Source organism: Alligator mississippiensis, chromosome 6 (assembly GCF_030867095.1).
Source record: "Alligator mississippiensis isolate rAllMis1 chromosome 6, rAllMis1, whole genome shotgun sequence".
Lineage (NCBI taxonomy): Eukaryota > Metazoa > Chordata > Crocodylia > Alligatoridae > Alligator > Alligator mississippiensis.
This window is the reverse complement of record NC_081829.1, coordinates 21,358,457-21,377,588: the sequence shown is the minus strand read 5'-3', so window position 1 is coordinate 21,377,588 and position 19,132 is coordinate 21,358,457. Positions and strand designations below refer to the sequence as shown.

General features: G+C 48.5%; 1 protein-coding gene across 7 annotated transcripts in view; it reads left to right on the top strand.

Annotated features, from left to right (window-relative positions):
• ARHGAP22 (Rho GTPase activating protein 22) overlaps window positions 1-19,132 on the top strand; it is a 347,339-nt gene that overhangs the window by 280,681 nt on the left and 47,526 nt on the right. The gene's annotated exons all lie outside the window — the stretch shown is intronic.

Sequence of the window (19,132 nt, the reverse complement as noted above, 5' to 3'; positions counted from 1 at the left end):
GGGATGTTGGGGGAAGAAAGGGGATGTTTTTTCCTTCTCTGAAGTATGTACAATTAACAGTGAAAGAAGCTGAGTACTGGTGGTGGTAATTGTTAATTTTCAATGCTTTTTAATTATCTAGTCTCTGACACCTCCTTATCTTTCCTTTTGCCATGGAGATTGTATACTTATCTCCATTCTCCACCTCTAGGCCAGATGCCCAACTTAAAACTTTGGGACTTCTGACAACATTCCTTTCTACTTGGACCAATTTAGGACTCAAGCCTGTAGTGCTTATGCAAAAAAAGCTTCTGTTATCTTCAGTAGGTGTTTTGCCCGAGTCAAACTGCAGGGTCACCTTTGGGGCAGCTTTATTGTTGCCAGCTCCTCTAAATTGTTTTAGATGTTTAATTTTGAAACATATATCAGAATATTTGATGTTTAATTTTAATCCCCAGCTTCTCAGGTCATGCTATTATGTACAATTTATTTTGTCAGTGTGGTTTTACAAGGGTGGCCAACCTGGTGTACAGGTACCACAAGTAGTATGGGAAGCTTGTATGTGTGGCATGCAGCAGGTTGGGGAGAGGTACAGGCATCACAGTGACAGATAGAGCAGGAAGCAGAAAGCAGAGCATTAGATCAGGTAGGGAGCACAGGGCAGGAAGCAGAAAGCTGAGCAGCAGATGAGTATCAGAATGACATTTGGGGAGGGTGTGTGACTAATTTGTGGCATGTCTGCCAAAAAGGTTGGCACCACTGGTTCAGAGGATAGGACAGCAGGCTGGGATTTTGATGAACTGGTTCTATCCCCAGCTCAGCCACTGGCCTGCTGAGTGACAATGAGTAGTTCACTTTGCTCCTCTGTGAAAGGAGGATAATGACATGAAATGTGCCAGACAAGAGACAGTTATTCTTATTAATTTTGCTGACATTAAGCTTCTAGCACATGGAAATGTGGAGAAAAACATGAGACCATGACTCTAGTGCACCTTAAAGGCATTGACATCACCAGGCCAATAAATATCGTATTTTGGTTTGGTTTTTTTTAAAGCAGTTTTATGGTTTTGGGGATCCCAGCTCATGATTTTGAATGTCCGTATTTGGCAAGACTGAGATAGGTCTGGAAGGAACAAGAGTTTCTATGTCCCTTCCTTAGGCTCTATCTACACTGTTTAGAAGGCCTGATAGCCAAGCTACGGTCTGTGCTTATAACATTTGTTCTGTTTTGCAAAAGCCCTGAAAGGCTATATGGGGTGTGAGTACTATGAGACTTAGTTCCAAGCAGCTGGAATGGAGATTATTTTATCAGGGTTTCTCCACAAGTAGCCGGATAGTCTTCTCCAGCTGCTGCCAACCCACACTGTAGTTCATTGCATCTGCACACTACAAGAGTCGGAAGTCCCAGACCGCACTGCTGCAGCCACAGCCGTTGGTAGAGCCTTTGTGGCTCTGTCAGACAGCTTTGTGGTGTGTCAGACAGCAAGGAAAACTGATGCAGCTATTCCAGACAGTTGACATCCCTCCAGCATACTACTCCTTCAGGGCACAGCCTTGTCAGTGCTGCTGCTGTCAACATATGTTTGAGGTTTTTTGTCAAAATGCCCAGGGACTTGTCAGTTTGTTGAAATAGCTGCAGGCCGACTTCTACAGTTAGGGGAAACTCATGCTGCTAAACCTGTAATTCTCTATCAGGGTGCCAGGGCACCCTGGGGTGCCTCTAGATTTTTTGAAGCAAGCTATGAGGTGTGAGGGGATAAATGACATGTGAGGAGATAAGCAGATAAGCTAAGCAGATAAGCCAGGCTCAGTCTTATCCTTGCCTGGATGATCCCCCATCCCTTCTGCCCAGCTCCTGTGTAAGGAGGTAAGCGCTACAGTATTTAATATATACATTATTTTATATTTTTGGGTGCCACATAATTCACTAAAGTTATGGAGGAATGTCTCGAGTCCAGTGAGGGATGCCTCAAGTCCAGTAGAGGGTGTCTCAAATTCAAAAGTTGGGAAACACTGTGTTAAACTGAGCCCAAGCTTTCAAAAGTGAGGGGTTGACTCAAAATCATGAGATTCCATGTGTGCATGTGAGATTTTTTTTCTCATTTATTACTTTTGGGTCCTTTTTCTCTGACCGCTACTTTCTGAGTGTTTTGGGTGTCCTTATATACAGTTTCAAGTTCTACTCTGCAACCATGATGGCTTCAAAAGTCACATGGCTCCAGGTGCTGGGGCTTTCAGAACAACTTCAAATGTTGCAAGACTTAGGATAAAATCAGGAGATCTGGCAATGGGTGCCATGTAATAAGGAAGGAAAGATAAAACGATTTTTCTTTTACTGTTTTCAGACACTGTGGGTGCATCTATACATTCTGTTAATGCTCCTGAATCAACTCTGGTGCAGCTCACATCACAATTTATTGCTCCTGGGCTCAACACCTTCATGTGTGCCTGGGACTGCAGCATGTTGAGCTAGGGCAGTGCAGCCCCAGCTGTTGGGGGTCTGGGTCAAAGTGCTGTGGAGGGGCTGACAGGGGCTTGAGGGTGCTACAGTGCAGGGCTAGCCAGCAGTCAGCTCCTGCACTATAACACCCTCCCCTCACACCCCAGCTGGCCAGTCTTTGTCTACACATGCATTGCAGTGGTGTAATTAACTCTGCTGTAGAATAGTACTTGTGCCTGGCAGTGTCTGTGTGCTTTACTGAGGAACTAATTAGGCAAATCTGCAGCAACGTGTAGATGTGCCCTGTGGACCTGATCCCAGTCCTACTGTCAGTCTAAACCTATCACTCACGTATGTCAGCAAGAGCTGGATCACCTCTGTAAAGAGATGAATTGCAATTTCCCATGTAAATCAGTTGGAAAAGAACTGAAGTTGTACATCCAGCCTTTTAATTCTCCTCTCACTTCATCTTATTGACTGGATTTACTGATAATTCAACTAGTTTACCCATATCTGACTGCTTTGCCTGCCTGTTCTAATCCCACTCATCGATCATATAGATTCCAAATCATCAGGAGAGAGAGTTTGTCACTACATTCAAACACGTTTCCAAAGTACTTCATTGCTTTTAGGGAAAGCAACCAGACACACTCTCACCCCCACAGAATCAGAGCAAGGAGTTTGGTGTGGGGAAGGGGAAGCAGGGCAGGCGCTTTCATGGTAAGGGAAGACAGTAAACAGAGCTGTCTTTGTATTTTAATTGAATGGTTTGATATGTACTTCCCTGCTACTGCTGCTCCTAATTTAAGTGCAGAATCTTATCTATCGACACTTTTTAATATTTGAAGATGGGGTGGGAGAGGGGGAATAAAAAAAATATATTAATATGTAAATATCCAGCCCTGGAGAAGGCTGATATGATGTGAAAATGAATTATGCCAAGTTAAAAGGGGAGGCTTAGCCATGCACTTTAATCTCTGCTGATGTACTGAAGAAACTCATCAATCAAAGAGGATGGGTATCTTTTTACATGTCCATGCAGCACGAACTATGTGAACTAGTTTAAAGGTGAAGTGCAAAGCCTTTTAAAAATGAAACAGAAAACTTCTGAAAGCTGTCAAGACTTCCAGATCATAGCGGGAGACATAGGCGAGCTTAAAAGCCACACAGAATTTATGCTTTGAAATACACTTCAAATTAGGCCTTAAAATCCATCAGCCTCTAAGTCATTTGAAGAAGGGCTGTGTTGCTTATGGGGGATGTCGTTTCTAACAGTTTCCATAGCTTTCAGTGCCCTGGATTCTTGAGTCTAGTCAGTTTTAATCAGAGCAGAAGCTTCTGTGAGCCCAGATTTAAAAATTAGGTATATGTATGGGATTTGTTATTTCTTTTCTTTTCCATTCTTTTTTTCTGTATGAGCAGAGATTTTACAGTGGATTGATAGAGCTGGTTTGTGGGTTGTGTTGCTGTTATCAGGGCTAATTGACACTCTGTTGCTGTCAGTACTGACTCACACTTTCCTAAATTACCCTTCTAAACTCTGTGCAGTTATTTTGCATTTACACTCATGAAACCAAGAACAGAATGTGGCCCTTTGGGGCACCCATGTTTGGTTTCACAACAGGTATGGGATTCATGTCTTGCCTCTGATACCACCCCGGATTGGCCCTTCTTATTAGTTAAATGAAGAGTTGCCTCTGTGCTGTACAACCATGCTGACCTTGCTGACTATTACCAAGTGATTGCAGAACAGGGTGGCATGGTGCAGTACTTAGAGTAGGTTCTGAGTGGTAAGGCTCCTAGATCTTATTCCCAGGTCTGCTAGTGATTGTTCCACCTCCCAGCATCCTCAAAGGCAACTGTGTGATGCTGGCAGAGTGAAATAAAGGTGATGTCATAAGTACACCATGAGTCAACTGTTAGGCAATTCCGGCAAATGTTAGCTAATCTAAGCAGAACTCATTCTTTTGGTTTACTTCTACATTGATTCCTTGGTCTTTATTGTTTTATTAAGGCAATGCCATCTTTGGTTGCACTGCCAGCAGGGATTGTATTTTTGGCCTCTATATGTGAAACCAGTGGCAACTGAAGTCACTTACTCCACCATGGGAGAGTCTACATGAGATGTTTACTGCACAAGTCACTAATTAACTATGTAGTAAACATTTTGGTGTCTACATGTACACTCCTATTAGGGCACACAAAACTAATAAACTGCAGCAGGATAGTACTTGTAAATACAAGTACTACTCTGCTGTGAAGTTTTTTTGTGCACTGCAGTGCACATGTAGACACTGACCAGGCTGGCTGGGGCATGAAGGTGCTTCAATGCAGGGGCTGGCTGCCAGCTAGCCCTGCACTGAAGCACCCTTGTGCCCCATCCAGCCCCTCCGCAGCACACTGAGCCTTGGCTGGAGCAGCCCTGGGCTGGCAGGCTGACTCCTGGGCCCCCTCCCTGCTGGGGCTGCTCTGACTTGGCTCAATGTGCTGTGGTTTGGGTGCTCCTGGGAGCTTCCTGGGAGCAATAAACTGCAGAGCAATAAGCTCCACAGTTTATTGCTGAACATTAATGGCATGTGTAGAGACATCCCATGATACGCACGTGTGCTTCTCCTGAAAGAGAGAGTCTGCCTGCAGAGCTATTTGGCAATAGCTAGCTCTACTCAACTTGAAACACATAGACACTGCTTCCCTGTGCTGCATCCCACAAGAGAATCTGGGGCCTGTAATTTCCTATGTGAGATTTGCCCAGAAAAATCAAGGACTCCCCTTAAAACTACAAAAGCATTGAGAGAACAGAAGGTGACTATACACGAGCAGCAAGGCTGCTCCAACGGGCTGTAATTACAGTGCCTCAGAGCAGACTCAATTAATTGCACTCCAGCAGACTCCAGCATCTCATGTATCAGCATCCCCAGGCTTAAAAATGGTGACAGGGGCACTTCTAAGTTAAAGTGACACTGCCACTATTTTTAAACATGGGGACACTGATATATGAGGCACTCCGTGTGCTTTATTTGGAGACACTCTAATTAAAGCACCCACCTCCCCCACTCCTGCAGCACGTGTATAAATGCCCTGAGAGGTTCGCACATTGAGCCCACTGTGTCAGTGTTCTCTTTGGTAATACAGGAGTAACCTACACAGACATAATGAAAGACCCTAAGCATGGCTTTGGGGTGATTCCATGAAAGCTGCTAAATGAGAACACAGCAGAGTTGTTTTGAAGACAAACGTTACTGGCAGCCAGAAGAGTACAGTAGGAGGAAACTGTACTAAGCTTGAGAAATGGAAGGACCAAGTCCTAGCCCAACCGCAGGCTCTGCACGTGACTGTGGGTGTTTGTTTAACCTGCCTATTGCCTCCGTTCCTCACTCTAATTGGGAGGTGCCCATACACTACAGCAGCGAAGGCCACATAGGTGACTCCTGTTATCTGCGTAGTCTTGTGACAAAGAAATGGCTCCCTGCCTTCTCCCTCATTTGTACTGATCCTTTCCTGTCACTTCCCCACAGGCTCTGAGGAGGGGTGTGTGTGTGCTGTGGGGCCTTCCCCCAGTGGGTGGTACTGTGGGCCACACCTGTGGTGCAGGATGAAACCAGGTGTGCTCCTGAAGCACATGCCAGGTGTTTGCCTTGCCCTATGAGTGCCTCATTGTTATCTCTGCATAGATACAACTGGCGCCCCGACTAGTGTTATCAGTGTTTGTTCTTCCACCCTGGAGTCAGTATTGTCTCCTGGGAGGTAGGCCCAGCCAAGGGGAGAGAAGCAGAAAAGGCGATAGTCGTAGGGGCTTGTAGGACTGCAGAAATCAATCAAAGATGAGGGAAAGAGCAACACGTGGTGAGGAAGACATGGTCAGCTTCATCCCGTACAGTATCCACACCAAGTGCTGTCGCAGCACCCTTCTTAGCTAGGAATACTGAGGCACAGAGATGAGTGATGGTGAGGTAAGGAAGAGGGTCCCACTGTCTGGAAAGCCCCACAGACAGAACCATCTCTGAGGTCTGGTCCTGAGCAGCACACTTCTCACGTCCCTTACCTAGGATAACTCTATGGTCGTCACTACCTTATCAGAAAAATTCTCACTCTAACCATATTTTATTTTTGTGTCACCCCTGTGCAGTAGGGAAGGACCATTCTGCTCAGTTTAAGGGGAAATGGAGGCAGAGAGAGAATAAAGGACCCAGGCCCCCACAGAACATCTGTGGTAGAGTGGAGCTCTTCCCAGACCCTTGCGATGCAGCAGGCACCAGTCAGTTTGCTGGATCCACCACTTTGCGGGATCTGTATGAGAGAAGGCAGAAAGATGGGCCTATTAGCTAGATGCCTTGGAGTGCTTAGGCAATCAGGACTTGTAACAGAGATGATTAGACCAACAAAATTTTTGCAAAAAAAATTATTTAATTGCAAACTTTCAGGTACAAACACCTTTCATCAGGCATTGGAGAAAAGATTGTAAAAGTTCTCCTGGGTAGAAATTAAAGTTTATATTTCATGGGATTTCATAGAGAAGTCAATAGATGGAAAACTCCTCTGGGCAGTCAGTTCATAGCTGGTATGAAGCCTCTCACTTCCTGTGAGGATCTGTGATGATGCAAATTACCTTGAAACAAAGACAGGAAGCAGGATCTCAGTTTCAGGTGGTCACAGTTGCTTCCTGCTTGGGAAAATACGAAGATTCCATTTTTAAAAATCGTCTCAAATTCAATATCTTCCACGTGTCAGGTATCCAAGTTGTAGCCATGTTGGTCTAGAGGAAAAGGCAATCGGAGCTCATAGCAGAGCTGATATCTTTAATTAGACCAACAAGATTTTTGCCAAAAATAAATTTAATTGCAAGCTTTCTGGTACAAACATCCTTCATCAGTCATTGGAGGAAGGATTTGTTTAGGAGTTTTGGAGCTGTCCCTCTGTCAGTTATTTTAATAGTACAAGGAATCCCAGCAACTGAGGAAACACCGAGACAGGTCTGAGGGGGAATGTTAATGGGATTTTTGTTCTCAGGCCATGGCAACACAAATGGAGCTACCCTAGAAAGGGAACCTGGAGGGAAAAGCAAAAGCCAGGGATGTAGTGGATGGCTTGCACACAAAAGCTGTTATGGATGGCTTGAACACAAGCAAGCAGCTTCACTGAGAAGAAACTACCCTGCTTTTGGAACAGTTTACCTTAGTTCAGGGACTTGTGTCATGTGACTGCAACTTCACTTTCTTGAGGGCAGCTGGTGCTTTCCCAGGACATCCCATTGGTGTGTCCCTAGCCTAAGTGACCCTGAAGCTGCTTCAGCCCCTTCCCAGAAGACACACTGGAGGTGTGGGCCATGTCAGCTCCATGAAGAACCCCGCTCTCGGGAGTTCATCCCCTCCATGTTTTTTGACTTTAAGCTTCCAACAGTTCCCTCCATGGGGCTGAATGGGTGGGCAGGCACCTACCATGAAGGATAATGTTGTTTAAGATCCTTCTTCAGTCCAGCAGGAGAGAAAGAGCCTCCTCCCCCTTCCCCTCCCACAGTATCTAGTGCCTAGGGCAGCAGTTCCCAATCTTGGGGTCGCGACTCCATTTGGGGCCACAATGACAAACAAGGGAGTGACACAGTCTCGGGAAGGGAAGCATGGGGAGGCACTTGCCCCCCAGATTTGTGCATGGGGCGGGGACGGATGAGGGCTGCCCACTGCCTGCTCAGGGCTTCCTGCCCTTCCCGTGGGGTCTCGGCGGCAGAGCAGGGTGGGGAGGCTTGGTGTCACTGCTGGGAGCCCCATGCTGGCCATGCCGCCGTGGCGAGGCATCCCCTGCCCACCTGGCAGCAGCAGGGGGCACAACTCTGCGCTGCCACTGCCACTGCTGCCGGGTGGGCATGGGATGCCTCACAATGGCAGCATGGGGCTCCCAGCAGCATCACCGAGCCACCCCACTGTCCCACACCACGTCTCACCTGCTGAGCTGTGGGGGCTCTGCGCTCTGCTGTGGCCACAGCAGCTGCACAGGTCTCTGCAGGTGGCATCTGGGGCTCAGGCACTCCTGGGGGGGGGCAGGGGGCTGCAGGTCCTGACCCTGGTCCTGTAGCCCTGGTAGCAGGGGGCCCCTGTCAGCAGGGCTGGGGAGGATGGGGGCTGTGGGTGGGGAGTGAGGAACACTTGCAGGGCCAGGAGGCTGTGGGTGTAAAGGGAGGGGCACCTGGAGTGGGTGGGGCGCTATGGGTTGGGAGCAAAGGGCCATACTAAAGAAATGGGGTCATGCTCAGGAAAAGTTTGGGAAGCACTGGTCTAGGGAGTTTGATAAAGGAAACCCAGGTTCAAATCCCTGCTCTAAGTGTGACACAGCTGTGTTCCCTCATCCTAAATGGTGCCCTACTTGGCTGGCTGAGTGAGGTCCTCTCTTGTTCCACCATGGAAAACTTCAGAGGTCTCTGGCTGATCCCAGTGTGGAACAGAATTTTTTTTTCATTTTGCAAAAAGCTTTGCCAAATGTGAAAACTGCTTCCTATTCAGCTCAAATCCGGAATTAGTAGAAATCAAAATCTCCCTCTAGTGGCTACAAGCATCAGTAACTCACTATGTGCCATAACTAGAGTCATACGAAATTTAGAGTAACATGAAGTGTGCACTACAAACAAGCTATCTATAAATCTGGAAGTGGTTAATAGAGCTGGAGCCAGTAGAGGGGGCTCAAGGATACATAGCATAGGTCTAGAGTGCTGTTGGGTCAATAAACCTTGTGCGTTGCATCTGGCTTCCATTTCACATGGAGCTCTTAACAGTAGTCAACGTTTTGGAGCCTCATTTGCTAGCAGTCTATAAACCCAGAACAGCGATGGTCTCTGTTCTGAAGGATAGTGGTCTGACAGAACTGCATTTCTTTCCAAAGGAGCCTGTACTGCCTTACAAACTCTCATGACTAGGTGATTGTGTGTGTGTGCACCTTGGCTCCCAGCAGGAGTCAATGTGAACTGCTCAGCTGGGTTTCACATGTATTGTGCAGATGAGAGTAAGCCTACTATAGATTACATATTAGACCTATGCTTTATGAAATCCTAGGAAGTCACAGATTTATTATATTTTAACATCTGTCTTCAGCATCACAGCACCTCCTCACCTATGGCTGGAACAGGGCTAATGCAGAAGGGCAAAGGCCACCCACACCAGCTCCTAGCCTGCCCTGGGTCTCTGTGAAGATCTATCCCATAAGAACCAGCTAGATTTGTGCTTGGTATATGAAAGTTCACAGGCTCATAGCCCTTGTGGTTCTCACTGCAAGTCATGGCTATGTATGATTAATTGGACAGACATATTCCCGTGGTGTTTCCCAGCTTGGAGGCAAGAATTTTAATTTATTTGGATTATTTCTTTGATGAATGTTACAAAGATTTGTGTTTATTAAAGGGGGAAGGTAGTCTCACTCCCTGCAAACTGCAGGATTTTAACCCTTTGATACCTACAAAGAAAGAAGCTCATCTCCTGTCTCCTCCCTGTCTCTCACCTATATCTGAGGGACATTTCTTCAGCTGCCCCGGTCAGTTCTAACACTAGAAGTCATCCAGGCCTACTTACTCCCCACTAGTGGGGATTCACTTCTGGATGGGCTGCAAGTTCAGAGTCCATGATCCCTCTGTTTATGACCCCATCTCAGATTATTCTGAAAAATGTGGTTAACTTCTTTAAATGTAACTCCTAGTGTCTTGGTTTAGGAGGATCACAGAATCTTACCAGAAAGATTTGCTCCCTGGTATTCTTCAGCGCTGTCACGTTCCAGTAAGCCTCTAAACTTTCCAGTGTTTTTCCAGTAATTTTTGTGCAGGCCGGGAGCAGTTTGCAGCCCTTTTTTCGCGTGGCGGGCTGTGGCCAGCAGCCCGGACATGCCGGGTTGGGGAAGGCAGGCGGCACGCTAGAATTAGGCACAGACGCTTAATGGTTGATTTAAGATTGTTTACTTACACCGAAGATGGTCGCGGTGTAGGTTGGAAAACTTCCAGGAATACTTCGCTTAAGTCCCAGTTTAAGGACTCGGATAGAGCTCTGGATTCACTCACAATTCACTCACACAAAGTTTTCGAGGCTCCGTGGAACTTTGCGCGCAGGGAAGGGTACGTCGAGGGATCGTTCGGCGACGGGGAGAGGCGAGAGGCTGATCAGACCCCTTATAGCCTTCTTGATATACACTGGGTACAATAGGCTCTACAGCGCTTAGAGATCTTCACGAGACGTGGAGTCTCCTCCTCCTGATGTTCGTGGAGTCCTCCAACTTGGGCGGAAACCACTCAAGCCTCTTATACGGCTAGCAAGCCAATCGCTAGCTGCCATGTAGGAATAATTTAGAACTGGCCAATAGTGGGGCACAAATTTAAATACAAATGGCGGGAACTCCTTGCAACGTACATTTCTGTGTTGCAACGAAGAAATGCACCCTGCAAAGAAAGCTACAAACAGCGGGAAAATAATTCAGCAGTGCCGAAGCACACACAAACAAAAATCACACCCTTGGGTTGTGACAATTTTCAGGTTCCCCACCACTAGCTGCTAATGGCCCAAGTTGCTGCTTTAATATTGAAGTGTGCAGGGTATGTCTGTGCTATCACTTTCTGGAACCATCCAGGCTCTGTGTGTATTTGGTTTAAACTTCTGGAAATAGGCCTTCTTTTTCCTGATCCAAGTTAAGGTTGGACCCTCATGCTATGATCCCCTGGCTTGAGGAGGGCAAGGAGCTGCAGTCAGTCCAACTCAACAGTATACAGCTGCTCCAGTGGGAACAGAATTGAACCAGTTTTACTGATTTGATACACAGTTCAGAAACCATGGTGCCTTACCTGTCCATTGTGTCAGACCTGAGTCAAGATGGCAGTGTCTTGTAACAAGATTTCGGTGTTGTAAATGCCACTGGGCACATCTACACAAGATGCTTTACAATGCATTAGACTAATCTAATGTGCAGTACAGTGTCACCATTTATACTTGCACATCAATTACTGCACATTAAATTAGTCTAATGCACTGTTTTCTAGTACAAATACATACAGTGGGAGGACACTGCTGCCTGGATAAGCCCTGATCTCTGAGTTTGGGAAAGCTGTCCCAGCTGCACAGCAATCAGGACCAGTCCTGATCTCGCAAGCCTGGGAGAGCTGTCTCGGCTGCAAGGCAAGCTGCCTTCCAGCCACATGGAGATTGGGACTGGTTGTGATCTCTGCAGGGCGGGGAGTACTGTCTCAGCTGCAGGGCAGCTCCCTCCCAGCTGTGCAGAAATGGAACTGACCTAGGATCGGGACTGGAGCTGTAGCTGCAGCCTGCCCCACCCTACCACTGCCTTCCTACTGTCTGCCTCCACTACCGCCTGCCTCCCTATCATTGCTTTCCCTGATGCAGCAGTGGGTGGAGGGATTTATGGAAACCCTCCAATGATTAGAATTTATACATGAAAAATTATAACAAATTTATGAATTTTCCATATAGAGAATCTAACTATTGGGAGCTCTTCTTAAATTCAGGGTCATCTTGGATTTGGGTAAATATGGTACATAATGGGAGCTCATATTCTAAATAGACCAAGGATGGGTCTGCAGAGACAGAGGGAGTGGCTTGCCTGAGATCATACACCTGATCCATGATGGAGCTGGGATGAGAACCCAGTTTCTTAACCCCAAAGCCAATACTTTACCTAGAAGGATCCTCTGCCTCTGCCTACCTTTTTCCAGACATCACCTCCTGCCCTACTTAATCTGTTGTTTCCCAGCCTGTCATGCGGGAAAGGGGGCAAGGTGCTAATTGTGTGCATGCTGTTACCCAGAGCACTGATAGGAGGTGATTACAAGGGCACTGAGGCAGAGACTGGCTCTCCTTTTCAGCACTGGGCAAGATGCTGCTGATTAGCCCTTGCAACTTGCCCTATCAGCAGACAGTGAATAGATTCAATTATTCCAGGCTCCTTGACAACAGGACTTGTCCTAGCTGGATGTAGAGTAGAGTTGGGGCTGCCCACAAATCCCTTCAGAAAAAGCTGTTTCTCTTTTCCTAGCACTTCCCATCAGAGCATCTTACCCCGAACAGATGGTGCCTTCAGTAAATCAGCTCCAGGCTTTCCCTGTGACCCAGGGATAGTCTTGCTCCTGTAAAAACAGATAAGTAAAGGAAGCATGGAGAAGTCAGGTGGCAGAACTGGTAATGGATCTCTAGTCTAGTCTCATGACACCCACTCTGTCTTTCCCACTTGGTTTAAGGCAGGGGTGGGCAATTATTTTGGGCAGAGGGCCGCTTACCGAGTTTTGGCAAGCTGTTGAGGGCCACATGGGTAGCCCCGCCCCTTGTAAGATGCTCCGCCCCCTGATCTCCATCTTGGGACCGGAAGTCTTGCCCCCTAATCTCTGACCTTTGCTACTGGAAGTCCCTCCCCTTGCCCCTGTAAGTACTCCTTTGGGGAAGTGGGTTTGCCACCTTAAGGGAAAAAACAAATTACATACTAAAAATCAAACACCCATAATAATATATTTTAATTTAATTAAAAAAAAATACTTCTGATTTGTGTGCGTTTGTGGTGTCTATACAGAAGTGATTGCATATGGGGTTTTGTGGGGATGTGTGTGTGTGGGTGTGGGAGCCATGTAGTGCAGAGTGGCCATCTGGCGGGCAGGCAAGAAAATGGGGAAAGTGGCGGGGGGCAGTGGAAGTGAGCGGAAGCATGGGACCTGCATCAATGTCCCAGGGCCGGTGCTGGCGGGGCGTAGAGTGGGTAGAGAGGGGCCTAGAGTGGTAGGAGCGTGGGGTGTGGGCTGGCAGGGGTCTGTGGAGCCAGGCTGGGCTGCACCAATAGGAAGAGGGGGGAGCTGACCCAGCTCCATAGAGCTCCTGCCGGCCAGAACCCCACAATCCTGCTGCCCTGCTTTGGGCCCCGTCGGCACTGGCCCTGGGACACCCATGCAGGCCCCGTGCTCCCACCCAGCTGCCGCTGGCTCCCACATGCCCACTCACACCCAGTGCCCCCACCCCAGCCTTGCAGTATAGGTGGGGATCTGCGCACAGCCCCGAACCTGCGTGCCTCACGCTTGCCTGCGACGAAATGCATTGCAGTTCAGCGCAGGGGAAAAGTGTCCTGTCGTTCCCCCCCCCGTGTGTGGCTGGCACTTCCTGCTGCAGATGCTCACAGCACACACGTGGCTGTCTTGCCTCTCCACTGCAACAGAGAGCAGGCACGTGCAGCCCCGTGCGGGCTCCGAGTGGCTGCAGCATGGGGTACCGGCCACGGGGAGGGAGGGGCGCTTTTCCCCCCGCGCTGAGCACCAGTTTGTTCCCCGCTGCCACTGCTAGCGTAGGCCCTGTGCCAGCTCCGGGCTTGCCCATTGGGACTGAGCCATGGCAGCAGCAGCTGGACAGAAGCTGCTGCTCGGTGCAGAGGAAAGCGGCCCCTCCGCTTGCCGCCACCGGGTACTGTTTGCTGTGGCTGTCTGCTCGGAGCTTGCACTACACTAGGCTATGGTGTAGCTGCTTCACCACCACCTCTCTGCTGCCCTGTGGCTGCTCCACCCACATGGCCACTGCTCCTGTGCTGGGCAGCACAGAAGCAGCGGTGAAGCAACCACTCCACAGCCTAGGGTGGTGTGAGCTCCAGGTGAGCAGCCACAGCAAACACTGCCGGGCAGCAGCAAGCAGCAGGGCCGCTTTCCTCTGCACCAGGCAGCAGTTTCTGGGCAATGAACCGGTGCTCAGCATAGGCGAAAAGTGGCCACTTCCCTTCCCATGTCTGGTGTCCCATGCTGCAGCTGCTCAGAGCCTGTGCAGGGTGCCTGTGCCTGTTTTCTCTTGCCCCGCAGGGTAGCGGTGATGCGGCGGAAAGGCAGGACAGCCCTATGTGGGCTGTGGGTGGCTGCGGCAGAAAGCACTGGCCACAGGGAGGGGGGACGCTTTTCCCCTGCACTGAGCACCAGTTCATTCCCCGCGGGCAAGTGTGGCAGGTACGCTGCTCCCCACCTGTACCATGGGGCTGGGGTGGGGGCACTGGGAGTGAGCAGTCATGCAACAGCCAGTGGCAGCTGGGTGGGAGTGCGGGGGCCAGTGCTGACGGGGCCAGAGCAGGGCGGCAGGAGCGTGGGGTCCTGGTCGGCAAGAGCTCTATGGAGCCAGGTCAGCTCCCCACTCTTCCTGTTGGTGCAGCCCAGCCCGGCTCTGCAGACCCCTGCCAGCCCATGCCCCATGCTCCTACTGCCCCACTCTGGGCCACACTGGCGCTGGCCCTGAGACATTGGTGCAGGGCTCTGCACTCTCACTCGCTTCCACTCTCCCCCTCCCCCTACCACTGCTTTCCCACTTGCCTGCTGGCTTACGGCTGCATGTCTGGACCATGAGGCTCAGCAGGAGCCTGCCTGGTCCTGAGGGCTGGGGCAATCCCCGTGGTCCTTCACTGCATTCCTCTCCCTCCTTACCTGAATTTCCCACACTAGTGCAGCCACGCACAGCCCCAGAGTCCCAGGCCAGAAGCCTCTGCTAGGCAGGGGGCTTCCAGCTGTGGGGGTGGGGCCAGGAGGACCCCAGGATGGGGGTGGGGCCAGGAGGACTTCCCTGGGGTCCCACTGCCCCTGATTCCTGTCATCTTTGACAGGAGCCGGGGGCAGATAAATATTAATTTTCTAAATTTTTTAGTGACCCCGCGGGCCAGATAGAATGACCTGGCGGTTTGGATGAGGCCCGTGGGCTGTGTTTTGCCCATCCCTGTTTTAAGGGAAGGATGTCAAGCAGCTCTTAATTCAGACACGTGGGAGACGTTCAGGGCTTCCTTTAAAATGTGGATCTCAGAGGGCTTTTTTCCACAGCAATCTCTTGGAAATTCAGATCACCAAGTGGCAGTTATTCTACCCTCCCAAACAGTCATAGCTGGGAGAAGTAAAAGTGTCATGGGTTAACTACTGCTAGGTTTTTGACTCTGACCTCAGCTTTCACAGACAATCAAAGTTGGTATGGCTAGTAAAATTATGCTTGTATTCATTATGATGCATATTTAGTAAAGGGGATTACTAGATTGGTTTGATTCTCTAGGTGATCTTGAGGCAGCAGCAAGGTGATGCAACAAATGTGAGGGTACAGGTTTCAAGGTGGGACAGGTGCAGCTGCTGAGTTTCTATGCTATAGCTTGGATAAACATCCCAAAACTCATTGTCAATCCCTTTTGTTTCCCAAGTCCCCAAGATGTTTAGGCGAGCAGTCTCTGGCTGCAGGTCTGGCGAGTGTGGCAAAGGCATGAATTTGACTGGTTGTTTGGTTCTATGTGTTATTGGTTATGAATAAAATGGGCCCACATTAAAAACTTAGGCCATGAACCCAGAATGGGAATCCAGCAGAGTTCAGTCGTGTTCAGGGGTCTGGGGTGTTGGTTCAGCCTCTTCGAGGCAGCAGGTTTAACAGCAACATCTATACCTGGATTCGTTCTAGATCTGTCCACTCTCCTTACAGTTGGATATAAGAGTATAGGTCCAGCCCTTCTTTTATTTTGAGGTCTTTGATGGGAATAGATACCATATCATCATTATTTTATATTCACTCACACCCAGAATCTTTATAGTACATTTCTATGCAGCAAAAAGCTCACAATGAAGTGGATCTAGGAAGGGTGAGCCTGCCTCAGTTTTGTGCAGACAGACCTCCATTCAAGTCCGTGGAAGCTGTTGGGGTTTCAGTGCTGGGCGTTCTGATCTGAGCTAATGGTATCTTTGAAAACTTGGGCCTTCATTTTTTTTCCTTCAGTTTCCCCATCTGTCAGATAGAGATAATGCCATGTGATTTGTTCCTGCATGAAAGGTTTTCTGGACATGCAAACTGTAATTACATTATGGAGAGAATGTGTGTAGAATATTTGCTTGAGATATTTACTCAGAATATTTGCTCAGCTCACTGCTTCCTAATTTGAAAGGCATTTTATGTTGCTCTTGACATTTCATTCTCCAAATTCTTCTTGTCCTTGTTTAGAGAGAAGTAGCCCAATACATGTCTGGTTTTGGCATTGGACTCCAGATGTTGTGGCTAAGTGATGGTCAGGGCTATTTATCATCCTTTTGTTTGCTGCTTATAAACAGTTATAATCTCACTTTGGGGAATAAATTGTTTAGAGTCTACCGTAGTATAATTTACTGTGCTCTTTAGTGTGGCTCTTTCTTCTCATACTTACACAGGACAGAAAAACTGTTTGGGCAGGTTTAGCTGAGTGGCCTTTCCTATGGGAGGGAGATGAATAATGATATTTAGAACCTTTCAACTCTGTCTCATGTTTGTTCCAAATATGGCTGTCTAGCTGCTACTGCTGGAAATCAATACAGTGTGGTGATATCAATCAGTGAGCAGAAAACTGTTTTCATTTTCATTCAGGCACCATTAAATGGTGACTCTCTAATCCAGAGTATCACAATGGGGTGGAGGTGTTGGGGCGGGGGTGTTATGTTATGAGAATCTGTTCCCAAAGTTTAGAGTAGAGAGAGAAGTAGGATTTTTTTCTCTTAGATGCTTTTCTGCTGGGTTCAGCAGCATGACAACTCTTAACCATGTTACTGCTATCTTTCTGTTAGAAGGAGGAGTTGATCTGTTTACCTGAGTTTGGCTTGCATAAGAGATGGCTTTGAATCCAAAATTCGTATATCACCAGGAATAAACCTTGGGGAAGTTCAGATCTGGATTCCAGTTTTTGAGACTGGGCCTTGTCCGTACAGAGAGACAAAACAATCCCCAGGTGTAACATCCCCAGTTTGATAGCGTAAGCCCATCTGTAGATGAACTAGTATATATTCAAGCCTGGACATTTATGTAAGACCTGCACCCCCATGAGTACTCGCTAGAACTGTATAGAGCAAGTAGGTTCTTTTAACAGAGGGATCTGTGGGATTGTGAATTCATGTTAGTTCTCTTAATTTGAATTCAGAACTACTTTATGCTGCAGTCACTACGGGATTTGAATTTGGCTTGAGTTAGATGCCAAACTAGAAACCTGCCTGGGTTTTCAGAGATTTTATGAACCTCAGCATATATCCCACATGTCTGGGCTGGATCTCAAGACTTGTAATGACATGTAGAGACAAATCAGCTTCTCACAGCTCTGGGACGTGAAGAGTAACTGCTGAGGTGCTAGCTCATAATAGCATTGCTAGGAAATCCTACCCCCATAGTTCACAGTGTAGAAACGTCAGGGAATAATATAGCTTGTATCCTAAGCAGGGTGTTCACGCTGGGGTTTTGTGCTAAACGGTCTTACACACCAGGATTCTCTGTCAGTAGAGCTGGAGCAGCTCAGGCACTGGAAGTATTGTCATCCCTCCCAAGTGTCCCATTCCTATGACAGAAGGGGAGCACAGTCTCTGTGACCCGTTCCATCTGTGGTATCCATGTGGAATATGACCTCATGGGCTAGGGACAGACATTACACATAAACCAGTTTAAGTGATCAGAAACTGGTTTAAACCTGTAACAGAACAGAAGTTCAGTGCACATAAACCAGTTTGAAAATGGCTGAAACTGGTTTGAGATAAACCTGGTTGAATATAGTAGCAGACTTAACTGATTTGGGTCAAACCAGTTTATGGAATACCTGTCCCAGATCCTTTCCTGGTTTAAGTTAAATCAGAGTCCCCCAGCATCCCAGCATGCCCTCTGAGTGAGCGGGGCTCTCTGCTCCAGAGAGCTGGGCTGGCCCCTCCCCTGTGCTCCCTGGCTGCAGCTCTGTCAGAGACTAAATGCAGCTCTGTCAGAGACTAAACCCCAGCAGGGTTTGCGGGGCTTCCTCCTGCTCTCCCCTCCCCTCCCACCACTCCCTGCTGAAGCAGGGATTCCCCCTCCCCTCTGCCTTTCATAGACACCTCTCAGCATTAGCTAGCATACCACATGCTGCCTATGCAGAGCTGACCCAAGCAGGGTGCAGGCCACGGGGCAAATAGGCCCATGCTGGGTCCCACCCCTGCTCCAAACCCATGGGCCCTGGACCTGAAGAAACTGCCACTGCCATTGGTGGTGGTGGCATGGGCAGTGGGGGATGGAGCAAGCGGCTGGATGCAGAGCCACCGCTACGCTCAGCTCTGCGCTGCTGCTGCTCTGCCCCACTATGTGGGGCCCCCCAAAGTGCAGGGTCCAGGGCGGTTGCCCCAATTCATACCCCTTAGGGATGGTCCTGTGCCTACAGTGTGTATTGTGGCAGATGGGACAAAGGCAGACAGGACATTGTTGGCTTAGGGCTTTTTGGAGCTAATCAATAGATAGCTGGTAATGTCCCTCCTTTACTTCCTTGGAAAAATGCTTTACTTCCTTGGAAAAACAGTTGAAGAAGAGCTTGAACTAATAGAGAGAGGCTGTTGTTTTCTTAATGAGCTGATAAACATTGAGTTAGGGGTGATAAACACTGTGTCAGCAGCTCCCTGCTGGGCTGCTGCGGGGGGAACCCTCCCTAATCAGAGCATCCTGTCGGGGCCTGGCCACCCCCACTTAGCTTAGCATTGGGGAAAGGACGGGCGGGCTGCTCTAGCTCCCCCCAGCTTCTAACCTGAGCCACTGCAGACATGTTCCTGCAGTTTTTCAGTCCAGAGGAGATGGCTGTGTGCTTACAACCCAATTAAATCTAGCCAGGTTAGACTAACCTGCAAAGATTGAATGAATTCAGACTAAGCTTTTTGAACATCTGTCCCTAGCCGTGGTGTCAGTTAGTGCCAGTTGTGATGGTAGTTGACATGCATTCTTGCTAGCTTCCTGTAGTTTTTTTGTG